The following is a 14249-nucleotide window of genomic DNA, read 5'->3' on the forward strand; positions in this document are numbered from 1 at the left end:
CCCACCGGCCAGCAGAAGTACAGTGTAGTAGCGGATCTCCGTTCGCTCACTCAGCACGCGCACGATGAAGAAGACCCAGAAGCCGGCGGTGAAGAGGAACGCCAGCACGAGCGTGGCGACGCGGAAGGTGAAGACGCGCGGCAGGCTGGCGCGCGGCCGCCGCAGGAAAAGCGCCCACGAGCCGGCCAGCAGGATGGCCAGCCGGAAGGCGAGGGAGACGAGCGTGCCGTCGCACTCGGCGCCGCACTGCAGCTGCTCCGGCGTCAGCTCCAGCAGCTGCGTCCGCGGCAGGATCACCAGCACCACGGGCGAGAGCACGGCGAAGAGCGCCACGCCGGCGGCGGCGGCCGCAGCCAGCCGGCGTCGCCGCCGCAGACCGGGGGAGGGCGCGTCGGCCGCCGCGGCAACGCCCAGGTCCGGCAGCGAGGTGGACACGTCCGAGGCGGTGCCGCTGGCGGTGCCGGCCGGCCTGCCGTCGCCCCAGCTGTCCTGTGGCATGATCTGCACCTCCAGCACGTCCCGCGGCGGCGGCGACGGTGGCAGCCCGGTCGACGCGGCCATTGCGGTGGAGACTGAAGAGGCGGCTGCTTCGAAGGGCTCGTCCAGTCGGGTCCTGTGCGAACGGAGGGCTGGGTCACGTAGGTGCGACACCAACGTGTGAATACGACGCAGCATGTGAATTTGGCAATTCCTTAACTACCCTGTTGTTACAGATCTCATCACCATTGTGCCATGCGACCAGGGCGGCGCGAAGCTATAGCTAGAATGACCGCTGTACCCAAGAAGCAATACAAAGGAGTGCCGAGCATGCCATCGTGTAATCGTGGCCCATAAAAGCTGGGAAAATGCGCGAAGTCATTCACCCCGTCATTCCCGGGTATACGGAGGTCACGTGAATTCTCACAATACGTCATAAGGTGTGATGCACAGCTTCGGCTATAGCACGGGTGCTGTGGACAGTCCGTCCGCCTATGGCATGTTATGATAAGGCGAGTGTTAACTCAGAGGAGGCGCACCGGCGCTCTACCAGAAACGCTTCCCTGCGCGGTATGCGTTAAGAAGCTGGAGATCCTTCATTGTATCTGATCTTGACGAGTTTGACAGAACAATGTTGTAGTCAGGAACCCCACGCTGGTTGCAAGAGAATAGATTGCACAACCCGCGCTCTCCACAAAAAAAGCCACCTGCAACGTGGGCGTGCGGGGAGGAGATTCCGAAATCCAAAAGTCGATATCGGCCGCGCGCGGGCACCAGTCAGGATGAGTGGGCACCGGCTTAGACCCGGCAAACTCTGCCTCATATCGGTGCTGTTACTAGGTTTCAGTGTACACGATAGACATGATCAGCCACTGGCAAGGTGCCGGCTTTGGAACTGCATGCATCACTGCACAACCGCCTGTCAGTGTACAAGGCTTCAGCGTCGGCTGCCGGGCCTGTGGTCCCAAAATCCTGCACCTCTAACGAGGACCCCCACGGCGGGCGCGACCCACCGGTGCGTATGGCGAGTGCGCCGGTGGGAGGCGCGGTGGGACGGTTTGGCGTCGGCCCGGCTCGGCTCCGGCTCCGGGGAGGCGCCGTAGCGGGCGGAGCCGCGCGTGGGCTCCATCCGGCTCCGGGCGCCGCTCTCAGCGTGCAGAATGCCCAGCATTCAGAAGGCGCTCGCCGCCGCCTGCCGCAGACGAAGGGGGGGTCAGTCGGACCGGGCGTGTCACGTGCGCCGGACACGTCCACGAGCAGCGGCCATAGAGTATCCACTAGACACAACACTCGTCTATCAGAGGCCAATCCGGGTTTTCAATGTTATTTGTGCAAGACATCGCCTACACACACCTCCCAGTGCAAATGTTCTCACAATTTAAACACAACAGCACACAATACTTGCAAGCATTTTTCATAAACTGCCCGACATCACGAAAGGCAGAGACGCATAACATAACACATGCGTCCGCCAGCAACACTAAAAACGCACAGGAATTCACATTTGGCGGTCGCTGTTGGACCAGCGGTTGGACCGGCATGCGACATTAGGCGACCGAGTTGATTACAGACCGAGTCAGTTGTCTCAGAAGAAGGTCTGTTGTCAGTACATGGATCATATCAAAACCCGGTTGAAACAAACCAAAAGGATTTAGGAAATTGTCCAAATGTGTTCTGTTGGTGGATTTGACACGTTCACCTTTCATCGGAATTCGGCACCCAAGGGGGTTCGCTGTCCAGCAGATGACCACACGTTGACCCAGCGAGAGGCCGGGGGAGCTCCACCAATGAGCTCCCTTGAGAGCTCCTGAGCGGTCAGGTGAGGTCACGAGGTCAGCTCTGATTTCATTGGTCCCGCAGTGTTTGGCTCATCGGCGATGTGGTGGCCCCGTGTGCGGACCCACTGCCAACGGCCCGCGCCTAGCATAAGCAGGCCGTTTCTTTACAAACGGCCACGCGGACACCATTGCACGAAGCACTGGCGTCTAGGGGGCGGGACACTGTGAGATTCGGACCCGGTTCGCTCTGTGAGCAAGCGGCCCGAGCGAGAGGCACGGCATCACCCTCGATCTAGATTGCGCGCGTCACCGCTACACGCGTCCCCGCATCGTGCCCACGGCGGCGGCCGACCACAGCGGCACTTGCAGGACCCGCCATAACCTGCTCATCCGTGACGGGCCAGCCTCGTGACGCTGGCCTCGTCGCTACAGTGCGTACGCGTGACCAGTGCGGAGCGCTGGCGGCGTGCGCTACCCGGGGCCGTCCGCAGTGGGTCGGCATGCTCGTCGGCCCGTGTGCCGCCGGTGGGTGGAGCGCCGCCTTGTCGGCGATGGTTTGCGTCTGGCACGCCTGCGCCACAGTGGTCACGATGAGCACCGCTCTGGCCTGCGCTGGGTCATCATGGGGCTGCTTATCCGACGCGCAACGCTCGTGCGCTCATTCGCAAATCACACCGAGAATGGGCCGGCAGTTCCAGCTAACTAGACAGAGAAAGTTGGTATTCGTCGTTTTCAGTGACCGTGACAAAACTATTGCGCAAAAAACGCATATATTGTGTGCAGATAATAGTCTCAGAGTCCTTGTCTAAGCGTCTGTATTGGTTGCATGGTTCCATCCCTCTCGACTTTAGCCAAAGCAGGGTGTATTCGAAACCGGTTTTGGAACATCTGAACATGGATTGCAGCCCGTTCGATTCGATCACCGGGAAGCCCCTGGATCAGAGCGTGTTGGGATCGCCCAGCAGTTTGCGTCCTGCACATTCGCCTAACATGTGCAGGCAGTTTCACGTCTTTATGAGCTCTAGTTGCCGAGCTATGACATCCTTAAAACCCCCACAAATGACAAACTACAAGACGTCTGCGCGTCTGCCCATTGACCAGTACTTTTGTCAGCACCAATGTTCTTCCCCTCCTGCGTTGAACGCTGCCAGTCTTATGCTGCTGTTACGCCGTGTCGTGGTCTGTGCACGGTTTTGACCACTGCGGAGCAGCATTTTCGCAATGAGCAAATTTTACCGTCAGGCATGGTAAATGAATGGGGAAGGCCACATTTTATCCACAGTGCAATGTGGTAGGCGGACCTCAGCCTATCACAAACGCTCATGTACTTAAGATATGGAGAATTTAGCTTAATGGCTTCTCTGCTCGAGTTAAAAGAGTTCTGGCTGTTGAAGCAATGCTTGCTCGGCTTTCGACCTCATTCGTAATGCTGGATGACATTCCTTGGCCGGTTTGAAGAAGGACTCACTCGGCCTGCAACCCCGCCCGTATTGAATGATGCTGAGGTTCCTTCACCGATTCGCAAAGATCTTTCTGCGCTCCTGGACTGGGCTAACAGGGTAAAAACATGTTACTAACGTGGACCTCCTGAGCTGTACCACCAGGCTTGCATGCAGAGATGCGTGCGTTATCACTCCAGCGGGACGCTTTGATAGAAGCGTCACGGGACGTACCGCTCGCGTCGTTTCTGGACTGCACCGTCCAGCGCACCATCTTCTGCGGGAGGGGCGACGCCGAGTGGTCCAACGTCAGGCACCGACGCGCGTCGAACGGGGAGCCAAGAGGTCATGCTTCCCACCCCCCTCTCACCTTTCTTCATGAGTTTAGTAATAACCCAAGCGATGCTGCACAGGAAGAATTTAGATAACGCAAACGGTCTCCCCTCCCTCCTCCTCCCTCACTTCCTTGGACGCTCCTTTGATATGGACCAAGACCAATGCGTACAAAAAAAACGAGAAAAAAACAGGAAGAAAATATTCAGCCAATGCACGCGAGAACTACGGAAGGCCGTGGTTCACGAAGACCAGCCCCCAGACGTACCATTCCATGGGGTCCCTCAGGCCAGCGAGCATGGCCACTCCCAGAGCCGCACAGATTAGCCGCCTTAGAAGTCGCCAGTGGCCAGCCTGGCCGAATAAAGCAGCTTACGGAGGCGGCGCGGCCCCGGTCTCCGCTGAGCCGCTTCATTTCGACATCAGAGTCGATCCGCCGACCAGCGGGCCGGCACCGCGGGCACTCCACAGCAGAGGCTTTAACGACACGACCAGCGGGCCGGCACCGTGGGCACTCCACAGCAGAGGCTTTAACCACACGACCAGCGGGCCGGCACCGCGGGCACTCCACAGCAGAGGCTTTAACCACCGACCAGCGGGCCGGCACCGCGCGCACTCCACAGGAGAGGCTTTAACCACCGACCAGCGGGCCGGCACCGCGCGCACTCCACAGGAGAGGCTCTAACCACCGACCAGCGGGCCGGCACCGCGCGCACTCCACAGGAGAGGCTTTAACCACCGACCAGCGGGCCGGCACTGCGGGCACTTCACAGGAGGGGCTTTAACCACTGACCAGCGGGCCGGCACCGCGAACACTTCACAAGAGGGGCTTTAACCACTGACCAGCGGGCCGGCACCGCGGGCACTTCACAGCAGAGGCTTTAACCACATGACCATAGAAGGGCAAGTGGAATTGGGAGGCGCCCGGAGTGTGCATGCCTTTGATGGAGATGCTGGGTGGGCGCTGCTCGGCAGCATATTAATCCACTTCTGCTTTGTGAGGTCTGTGCTTAATCCAGTCGGCCTTCAGGAAACCGGGAGGTGCTGTTTGAAACCAATGGGTCGAAATTATCCCAAACATGATACCGCGAACGATCAGACATGATAGGGGACTATTGTAGTGCCAAAAATGTGAAGCGTGCCTGATCGCTTGAGATCAAGAAGCACATACCTACGACGGTAAAGTAGCGCGTAATGTCGATAAACCCGGGAACCACTAACAAGTCACGTTAACCAGTTCGGGCTTCAAATGTTCTGCATGCATGCATGGCGCACGTGGTATCGCTTCCAACCGTCGAAAGTCAAAGCTTCCCTACATACATACGCGAAAATTTTGCAATGATTACACTCACAGGCGCACATGAGCAGCTCGGGCATACAGCCCTTTCACACCGCGATTAGTCTTCAGGGGCCACCACGCTGCCACCGCGGCTCCCTTCAGGGGCCACCACGCTGCCACCGCGGCTCCCTTCAGGGGCCACCACGCTGCCACCGCGGCTCCCTTCAGGGGCCACCACGCTGCCACCGCGGCTCCCTCCAGGGGCCACCACGCTGCCACCGCGGCTCCCTCCAGGGGCCGCCACGCTGCCACCGCGGCTCCCTTCAGGGGCCACCACGCTGCCACCGCGGCTCCCTTCAGGGGCCACCACGCTGCCACCGCGGCTCCCTTCAGGGGCCGCCACGCTGTCACCGCGGCGCCCGCTCCAAGCCTTTTCCGCCCATTCTAGGTTCACTTCACGCCACGGTTGTCCACTGCCTCTCGTTGTGTTTATTCGTCTTCTGGTCTCATGTTGCCGCGCCTGTTTCGCCGTTGGTCGTCGTGGCCGCGCCGAGGCTATCTAAGTTCTCTGGCCGGAAAACCCGCCGCCGTCTGCGCCAGGCGCGCCGGAGCCAGACACGTGCCCAAGTATGACAACAATGACTCCGGGCCGCCTCGCCCGAACTCACGACGTCACCGCGCCGCCGGCAGCCCGATGGCTTACTCACGACTGAGGCGCGTCTGTTGGCTCACAGGGCGCGGGAGATCGGCAGATGTACCTGTCCTGGGAGGCGGCTGGGAAGGCCAGAACAAATGGGACGCTGATGACCATGAGACCAGGGGAGAGCGAGAGCTGTGGAGGGCCCCGCGTCCAACTGCACAACACAGCTTATAACACCGTATAGCCCCATTTACGGACGGTCACTTGGGGACGAGCGTTGCTAAGCCAATAATGCTGCTATTACCGGCCAGCGCGATCTCAACAACGCCCCATCACGGATGGTGGCTGGCAGCATGACATTACAAAACCCACCCGCTGTCAGCAGATACTTGCCGACGTTTGCAGAGAAGTTATGGCTTCGCCCAACATGCAGCAGTAAAAACGGGGATGTCGGTGGGGATGCTGAGAAATTCAGACGCATCCCACGAAATGCAGACCTGCTTCACATGGCTTGCAGGCGCTTTTCCGGGGATGTTTCCCATCCAAACCGCATCCGTGCCAGCCCGTCCGGCTGCTGCGGAAGGGTGCGATGCCGCGGACGCCGTCCATGGCGCACCGCATCCAGGTTAGACTTCCGGGTCCAAACAAGTCGGTCGGGCGTATTTGGAAGGGGAGGGGCATCAGTGGAGCGGCGCCGGTACGGATCGCTGGAACCGGCAAGGGATAATACCATTTGGAGAGTGGAGTGAAGACCGGTCCCTTTAGGCTGCTCCCTCCCGTTCACGCCTTGGGACTGTTGTCTGTTCAGTCTTCTTGCCCCAGCTCGAAGTCTGCTTCGTCTCCTCTTTGCCGGCCTGGCCCGCTCTCGACCTCTCACTTGTTCTGAAGTCGCTAGGTGCATCTCCCCGGTGGGGGTGACGCCGTTTCCTCTGAGGAGAGGTAAATGGGGGGCAAATGTCCCAGATACGGGTAGCAGCTCCCCTCACTCGATGTGCTCCACCCCTCACCCCTGCGTCCCGCGCTGCCCCTGGTCAAAGGACGCGCATCGGCGAACCAACATCCGACGCACGTCGGAGTGGGTTAAGGACGCCTCGTGCTGGTCCTGTGCTCCTATCAGGACACCCCGCGCCGGTCCTGGGCTCCTGTCAGGGCGCCTCTCGCTGGTCCTGGACTCCTGTCAGGGCGCCGCGCGCCGGTCCTGGGCTCCTGACACTGCCGTGACTAGATATAACTGGGCGCCGGATGCCGCCAGACGTCGGCGGCTGGCACGTTGTACTTATCTCGTCAGTAATGAGTCCGAGGATTAATTGCCCGGTCATTAGAATGCCGATGGACAATCGAGCGGGGTCCGGGACCAGCTAAATGCATAGGCGTAAGCATAGAATCCACGAAACGCCGAAGAACGGCATTTTGGTTAATGGGGGAAGGACAAGCAGTTTTCAGAGGAAACGATTACAGATTCAACTGTGGGAGCACGGGTCACGTGGAAAATGACAGGTACTCTAGATAACAGAATCGGAGATTCTCTTGTGTATATAATTCATTTCGGTTGCGCCTCAATGTGTGCGTGACTAACCGCACCAGCGCTTCAGGTTTGTGGTTTGTATACTAGCCGAAACCACACCTCCCTGCCCTTGCGTGCTATCAAGCCACGTTCTCGGAGCCGAAGCACGCAATCGATGGCGCTCGCTCCAGACGTCACTCAGACAATGTGCAGGGTATTTGTGGTTGTCTTAAAACCAAAGCACGCAGTTGGGCCACTTTGCATTGGATGGCACTGAAGCCAATCATGAGGATAAATAACGTTTCTGCGTATCATCTCACTGCATCGGCAAATAGCAGACGCAGCATTTCCATGAAATCAAAAAACGTGTCGATATCCTTATGCTCACAATGACGAAAGAAGTGTGCCGTCATGTTCGGCATGCAGGCATATTTGTACACGTCACTCCCTCAGTACATATCGTTTCTCCAAAGTTTGGTATATTTTCAAACGCACGTGTCTCGTTCTCACGAGCATCACGTTACCAACACGTTTTTTAGCTGTCCAACAATGTTCAGCTTCACCGTTCACTATTTTCCATCCAGAGTTTACATCGAGTGATAGAAGAACCGGACCGCAGCTGAGAGTGCCGCTGCACCTCACACTGCGCCTCACACTGCACCTGCCATTGCAACTCACACTGCACCTCACACTGCGACTCACACTGTACCTTACAATGCACCTTACAATGCACCTTACAATGCACCTCACACTGCATCTCACACTGCAGCTCACTCCGCATCACACTCTGTACCTCGTACTACACCTTACACTACACCTCACATTGCGTCTCACACTGCAACTCACTCCGCATCACACTCTGTACCTCACATTGCACCTCACACTGCCAATTGTGCCTTGCTTTCAGGGTCGGTGGAAAGTGCAGTCAGCGCTTCAGCCCGCAGGCAACTGCTCCAGGTTGCCGGCAGAGCTGTACTTTACCCGCTAGACGCAGGCCTGCACTGCCCGCGGTCGGGTGTAAAACGTACCCAGAGCGTCAGGCCGACACTAATTACCCGTCATTTGCTGGGCGTCAGCGGTGCTGGCCACTCTTTACAAGAGTCCACATGGAGTCACGCCACTGCCGGATCGCCAGGCGGCCAGGACATGCGCAGCTCGATGGCTCGACGCACCGTCCCTAACCACCACCCTCAATAGCCAGAGGCAGGCTGAAAGGGCTGGGAGGGCAGGCTGGTCACGGGGAAAGGCGGCTCCGCAGTGACCTGAGGTGCTCACCGGGCGTGTGCTAGCCCTCGTCTCACCGACGGCGGCTCTGTGACTGGAGTCCGTCCCACCAGATCCGTCTGCTCAGCGAGTGCGATGCTGGTTCGTTTGCCTGAGCCTGGTTTGCGTCGACTAACGCGATACAAGCTAGTTCGCTTGAGCTTGATCTGCGTCGACTGACGCGATGCTAGTTAGCTCGCTTGAGCTCGGTCTGCGTCGGCTGACGCAGCGATCAGGTGCTCGCAGGATGCCTATACTAATATCCCATCATTCACCAGGAGACATGAAAGGAACGGCGCCGCGTGGTTTGTCCTGACCGCTAGCCGGGCTTGTACAGAGCACGGAAGCCACAGGCCCGCCGTCCGAACCGGATGCCGCGATGGCCCCGGGCGCGATTCTCAGGCTGGCGCAGACGATGGTCTCCGGCCACGCAACTGGCCGCTTTATCGACCGTGGAGCAGAGCCCATATTTGGGGCCGTTTGGCCTTGGCTGCAAATGGCGTCAGTAAGATGCTTGATGCTGAAGTTTGGGTCTATTTGGCAGAGATCCCTTTAAAGTACGTCTGCATGCACGCTTTCAACGGGAGAGGTTCACTCTCTTAAACAGGACGACTTTTATTCGAATCGCTGAGCCGTCAGGAGTAATTAAGTACAGTAGCTGCCATAACTCCAATATCTGTACCAAGCGATATGCATAGATAAATGCCTATTTGGAACAGAATGCTTCATTATGCCTTGACAATTCAATTATCGCAACTTGATCCCATTTGAATCGTTGGAAGAGTTGTAATTTGTTTGTCATATAAGAGACCCTTTGCCACCAGGCATGACTGGAAATGGCGTGGATGGAGATGGCCCAAAGAGTTTAACACAGACTCGACGGGACCATAGCCACTTGTATCGTGGACGCCAGTCACGTGAATTTTAGATAGTAGGACCGTCACAAAAAGATCCCACTACATGGCAAAACTCGTAACCCCGTCGTGTAAATTTGCATTTCGTTTTATACAACGTGTATGAGGGGACTTACGAGCGCAGATGGTGTTTCATTCAAAATGACCGCCAGGCTAGCTAGCTAGCACGCACTGACTGCCAGGCTAGCTCTTAGTCACAGCCTGCCGGGCTCTGAGCGGGGTGACAGTAACCTCCAGGCCAGCGCCTGGTCGCAGCCTGCTGGGCTCTGAGCGGGGCGACAGTGACCGCCAGGCTAGCTCTCAGTCACAGCCTGCGGGCTCTGAGCGGGGCGACAGTAACCTCCAGGCCAGCGCCTGGTCACAGCCTGCCGGGCTCTGAGCGGGGCGACAGTGACCTCCAGGCCAGCGCCTGGTCACAGCCTGCCGGGCTCTGAGCGGGGCGACAGTGACCACCAGGACAGCGCCCGGTCACAGCCCGCCTTCGAGGCACGCTTTAGATGCAGAGGCATTCACGGGTGAGATCTCCTTCGTTCAATTTATCCGTTGCCCATAGGGCTGTGCCCATACCCACTCACTACGCACCCATACACATACCCACCCGCTGCGCATTCTCAATCGGCTGCACCCATCCGTGACGCACCTCTGGATTTTACATGCATTTTAGTTGTAGACATGGTCATGTTTTGGGAATGCTTGCACCCAGACTTACTGTTTGGCCTTAATACATGCAAAACTAGTATGATGTAGAGCTTATTGGGACTGCAAGAAGTGTTAGCAGGTATATTTGATAGCATTTTTGAAGCATCTACCAGCCAATCAGCAAACGTCTTAACCATATCCATACCCATGCCCGTAATTTCCCGAAACATGCACCGAACCCAACCCGTTACGACTTCCCTATGGGCACACGTGGGTTTACCCAAGCCCTCATGTCCTTCACGCGGACGGCTGGCGCGTGCTAAATCCAGCCCGGTACACTGCGGGCCGTCCAGAAGTTCGTCCCACGCGTTTGTGGCGGCAGCGGCCTGGCCGGCTGCGGCTGCGGCTGCGGCGGGCCTCGGGCGGCGGCGCGAGAGCGTGAGCGGCGGCGGGCGCCGCGCGGGCCCGGCCGGCCAGCTCAACCGCCACCGCAGCGGCGCGGCCTGCGTCGGTGACAGCACAGCTACGATGACGGACCGCACCGGTGACACGGGCCGCACCGGTGACAGCACAGCTACGATGACGGACCGCACCGGTGACAGCACAGCTATGGTGACGGACCGCACTGGTGACAGCACAGCTATGATGACGGCACAGCTATGATTACGGACCGCGCCGGTGACAGCACACCTATGGTGACGGACCACACCGGTGACAGCACAGCTATGATGACGGACCGCACCGGTGACAGCACAGCTATGATTACGGACCGCACCGGTGACAGCACAGCTATGATGACGGACCGCACCGGTGACAGCACAGCCATGACGACGGACCGCACCGGTGACAGCACAGCTATGATGACGGACCACACCGGTGACGGCACAGCTATGATCACGGATCGCATCGATGAGAGCACAGCTATGATGACGGACCGCACCGGAGACAGCACAGCTATGATGACGGACCGCACCGGTGACGGCACAGCTATGATGACGGGCCGCACCGGTGACAGCACAGCTATGATGACGGACCGCACCGGTGACAGCACAGCTATGGTGATGGACCGTGCAGGCTCTACAGGAGGCGCCTTAGCCCTCATAGTGAAGACGCGTTGACTCAGAAGACGGCAGGGGTGGGAGTGACGCTCGGGGTCCGGTTTTGCTACGCGACCCCACCTGTGCCCTCCCTCGCATAGCTTAGCATTTGTTGGCGCGAAGATGGGCGATACATTAGAGAGACGTCTACATTTGTTTGATGGCGTGCGTTGTTGCAGATCGCAGGCGGCACGTCTTAAATGTCCAGCTCTCCGGACTGAGACTTAACGAAAAGGGAAAGCATAAGCCCCCACAGGTCCCTGCAGTTTCTGTGATTATTATCAATAAGATCGCATTAGAAGGTGAAATGCGCTCTTGCTTGGGACTTACGAGCCTTTGGGGCAATAAGCGGATTGCGTACTGCAGGGCGTGTCTTGAAATGTAAAATTCATGATCGCAGTTTCTCACTATGGTATCATGCTGAGTGCCGCAATGAGCTTTCGGAATTTAAAAAGTTACTTGGGCAAAATCACACTTGAAAACTGCATTCTCGCATTTGATCACTCTTGTAGCACAGTTTTCAACATATTTTGATACAGGGCTTTGCATCCATTCTTTAAGAGTGTTTGATCTCTTGTGCCAGCCAAAACACAGGTGATGCATGGTGATATACATAGATAAAAAACTCAAAATTCCATCGCGGAGCACATTATGAACGCTCGATGACATTATCCATAATATGAACGCAAGATAACACCATAGACAAAAACTGGTTATCCCAAATTAGAATTTACTGACTCACCCTTTTGGGAAGCCAGCTGACGACCGGTCAGGGCAGATCAATATTGAAACAAACTTTGGACTGGAAATGTGCACTGCCTTAACGTACGACTCACCAGGCAGCGGCAGCCTTGGGCCATCATCTTCAAAACCTCAGCATCGTTCCAAGACCTGGAAAGCATCTCAGATGCGTCGAAGATCCTTTGCGAGCCGGGAACTTTTCTGCCCGCGCCCTGGCACGCGGCAAAAGCCCTCGCCGGTCGCGTACTGAGGAGCCGTGACAGCGTCGCTGAAACGGCGCTCGACTCGCGCTCCACGGGTCAGCGGGCGTCGGCCGACGCGTCGGCTGCGGCGGACCCCGACGCTGGACAGCAGACCACACCACCGCACCTCCTCGAGCCGAGTGTCCGGCCTGCCGGCCGCCCGCGCTGGACGCCGCAGGACGGGCAGCGCCCCTGGCGGTCAATGTGGGAAGCTGGGAGCAGCGGCGTCCAGGGTGTTCTCTCCGTCCGCCGCTGTGCGGATTGCGTCTGGGAAACCAGAGGTACGGGGTTCGATTCCCCGCGGTGCTCGCCCTTCCTGCCAGGGTGAGAGGCAGGCGGCGCCATATAGCCCCAGCAACTGAGTGCGTCGTAAAGCCCCAATGGCACAAGCTGTGCGGAGGAATGGCAACCAATATCCAGGTGGGCTCGCGGTGGTAAACTCAATTTTCTGTTGCGCTATGTGCATGCGGACACTAATGCGCGGTGTGACGCCCGTCCATTGTGCATCAGAGATGTGGCTGGCGCCTGCTGCCTGCTGAGCTGGGCCGATGGCTGCGGGGGCAGGTCAGCGACTGGGCGGACGGTGGCTGCAGGGGCAAGTCGGTGACTAGGCGGACGGCTGCGGGGGCAAGTCGGTGACTGGGCGGACGGCTGCGGGAGCAGCTGGCGACAGCTGGCGGGGATCAGTGAAATTTTCATCACGTGGCAATTACTGTAAACGTCCATCTCAAAGTCATCGTGCTCGCCGCTAATCGATAGACTTAATATCGACCGAACAACTTATGGAGTGTTCACCATTCGGATGAGGCACACTTGTGCTGAATTTCGCAGAGGAAAACATGAACATGTGGCTGGAAATGCGCTCCGTCCCACCATAGACATATATTTTACGTACATGTAACACAACTGCATGAAAACGCCTGAGTAAAGTGCCACACATTCTGCCAGCGTAGCGCTGTAGGACGCCGCGGTGGTGCAACAACATCCCGTCAACCTGCTCACCACATCACTCCATCCATTCGTCGAAGTCACACGAACGATGCCACGGTCATACGAGTAGCCCGAAGCTCGAGTCGAACTCCAGACTATTCTGACTATATGAGACTCGAGTCCAGCGCGACAAACGCATGACAGTTTAAAACAGGCCAGTCACTCCTAGGGGAAGGGGGAGGGCGAGGGGAGGTTGCCACGAGCCGTCTCTTTGCCACAGCTGTGAAGTGATCACCTGATCAGCAGCGTGAGAGCTGACAACGCACGGGCAACCAACATGTTCTCCACATAAACGGCTAGATCAACGCAGCGAGGAGTCTGCAGCGGTTCCAGCTGGCAAGGGCTGCACATGAGACGCAATTTGGCTGTTGGTCTTAGACGCTCAGGATTTAGGCTCTGGACTCATGCTCTGTTCATCAGAGGCTCCGGACAGCTCTTCAATGGCATTGGTGCAAATCCGGCACAGTGGTGAGTCCCCCGCCGCTCAGGTCTCCGTTTTCAGACTCTCTCCAGGAGGGCGTCCCTCGCGCAGGAACGAAAGGTGACTCCACGCGTCGCCGCTGGACGAGAAGCAGTACGGTCTGATCACTCAGAGTCGTCCATCGGCGGCGGAGGGGGTATGTCGTCAGAGGTAGCGTCCGGCTCCGAGTCGTCGTCAGGAGAGGGCGCGCTGCTGTCCTCGGTGAGTGTGTTGCTCTCCTCTGTCGTCATGTCACCGTCCCCGGTGGTGCTGGACGCCTCTGGAAACAGGCCAGGTGGCATGTCACCCTCGGAAATGTTTCTGGGTTATGGACATGTCAGACCAGGGGAACTTTATCAGTAAGAACACTATGATACAATTTTGGATTATCGGGATTTTTAATAATGCAACACGGTAGGATAGCATTATACCAAATTCTAATCTTAAATTTAT

At 57.7% G+C, this 14249-nt stretch overlaps 1 long non-coding RNA gene across 1 annotated transcript; it reads right to left on the bottom strand.

Moving 5' to 3' along the window:
• Window positions 1-494: 494 nt before the first annotated feature.
• Window positions 495-12464, bottom strand: LOC119093070 (uncharacterized). Its single transcript, XR_005093588.1, has 3 exons — window positions 12200-12464; window positions 1491-1669; window positions 495-613 (listed from the first exon to the last, which is right to left on the bottom strand). It is a non-coding gene; the product is annotated as an uncharacterized LOC119093070 (long non-coding RNA).
• Window positions 12465-14249: the final 1785 nt, after the last annotated feature.

The sequence above is a fragment of the Pollicipes pollicipes genome, unplaced genomic scaffold (assembly GCF_011947565.3).
Source record: "Pollicipes pollicipes isolate AB1234 unplaced genomic scaffold, Ppol_2.1 Scaffold_4002;HRSCAF=4701_pilon_pilon_pilon, whole genome shotgun sequence".
NCBI classification, from domain to species: Eukaryota; Metazoa; Arthropoda; class Thecostraca; order Pollicipedomorpha; family Pollicipedidae; genus Pollicipes; species Pollicipes pollicipes.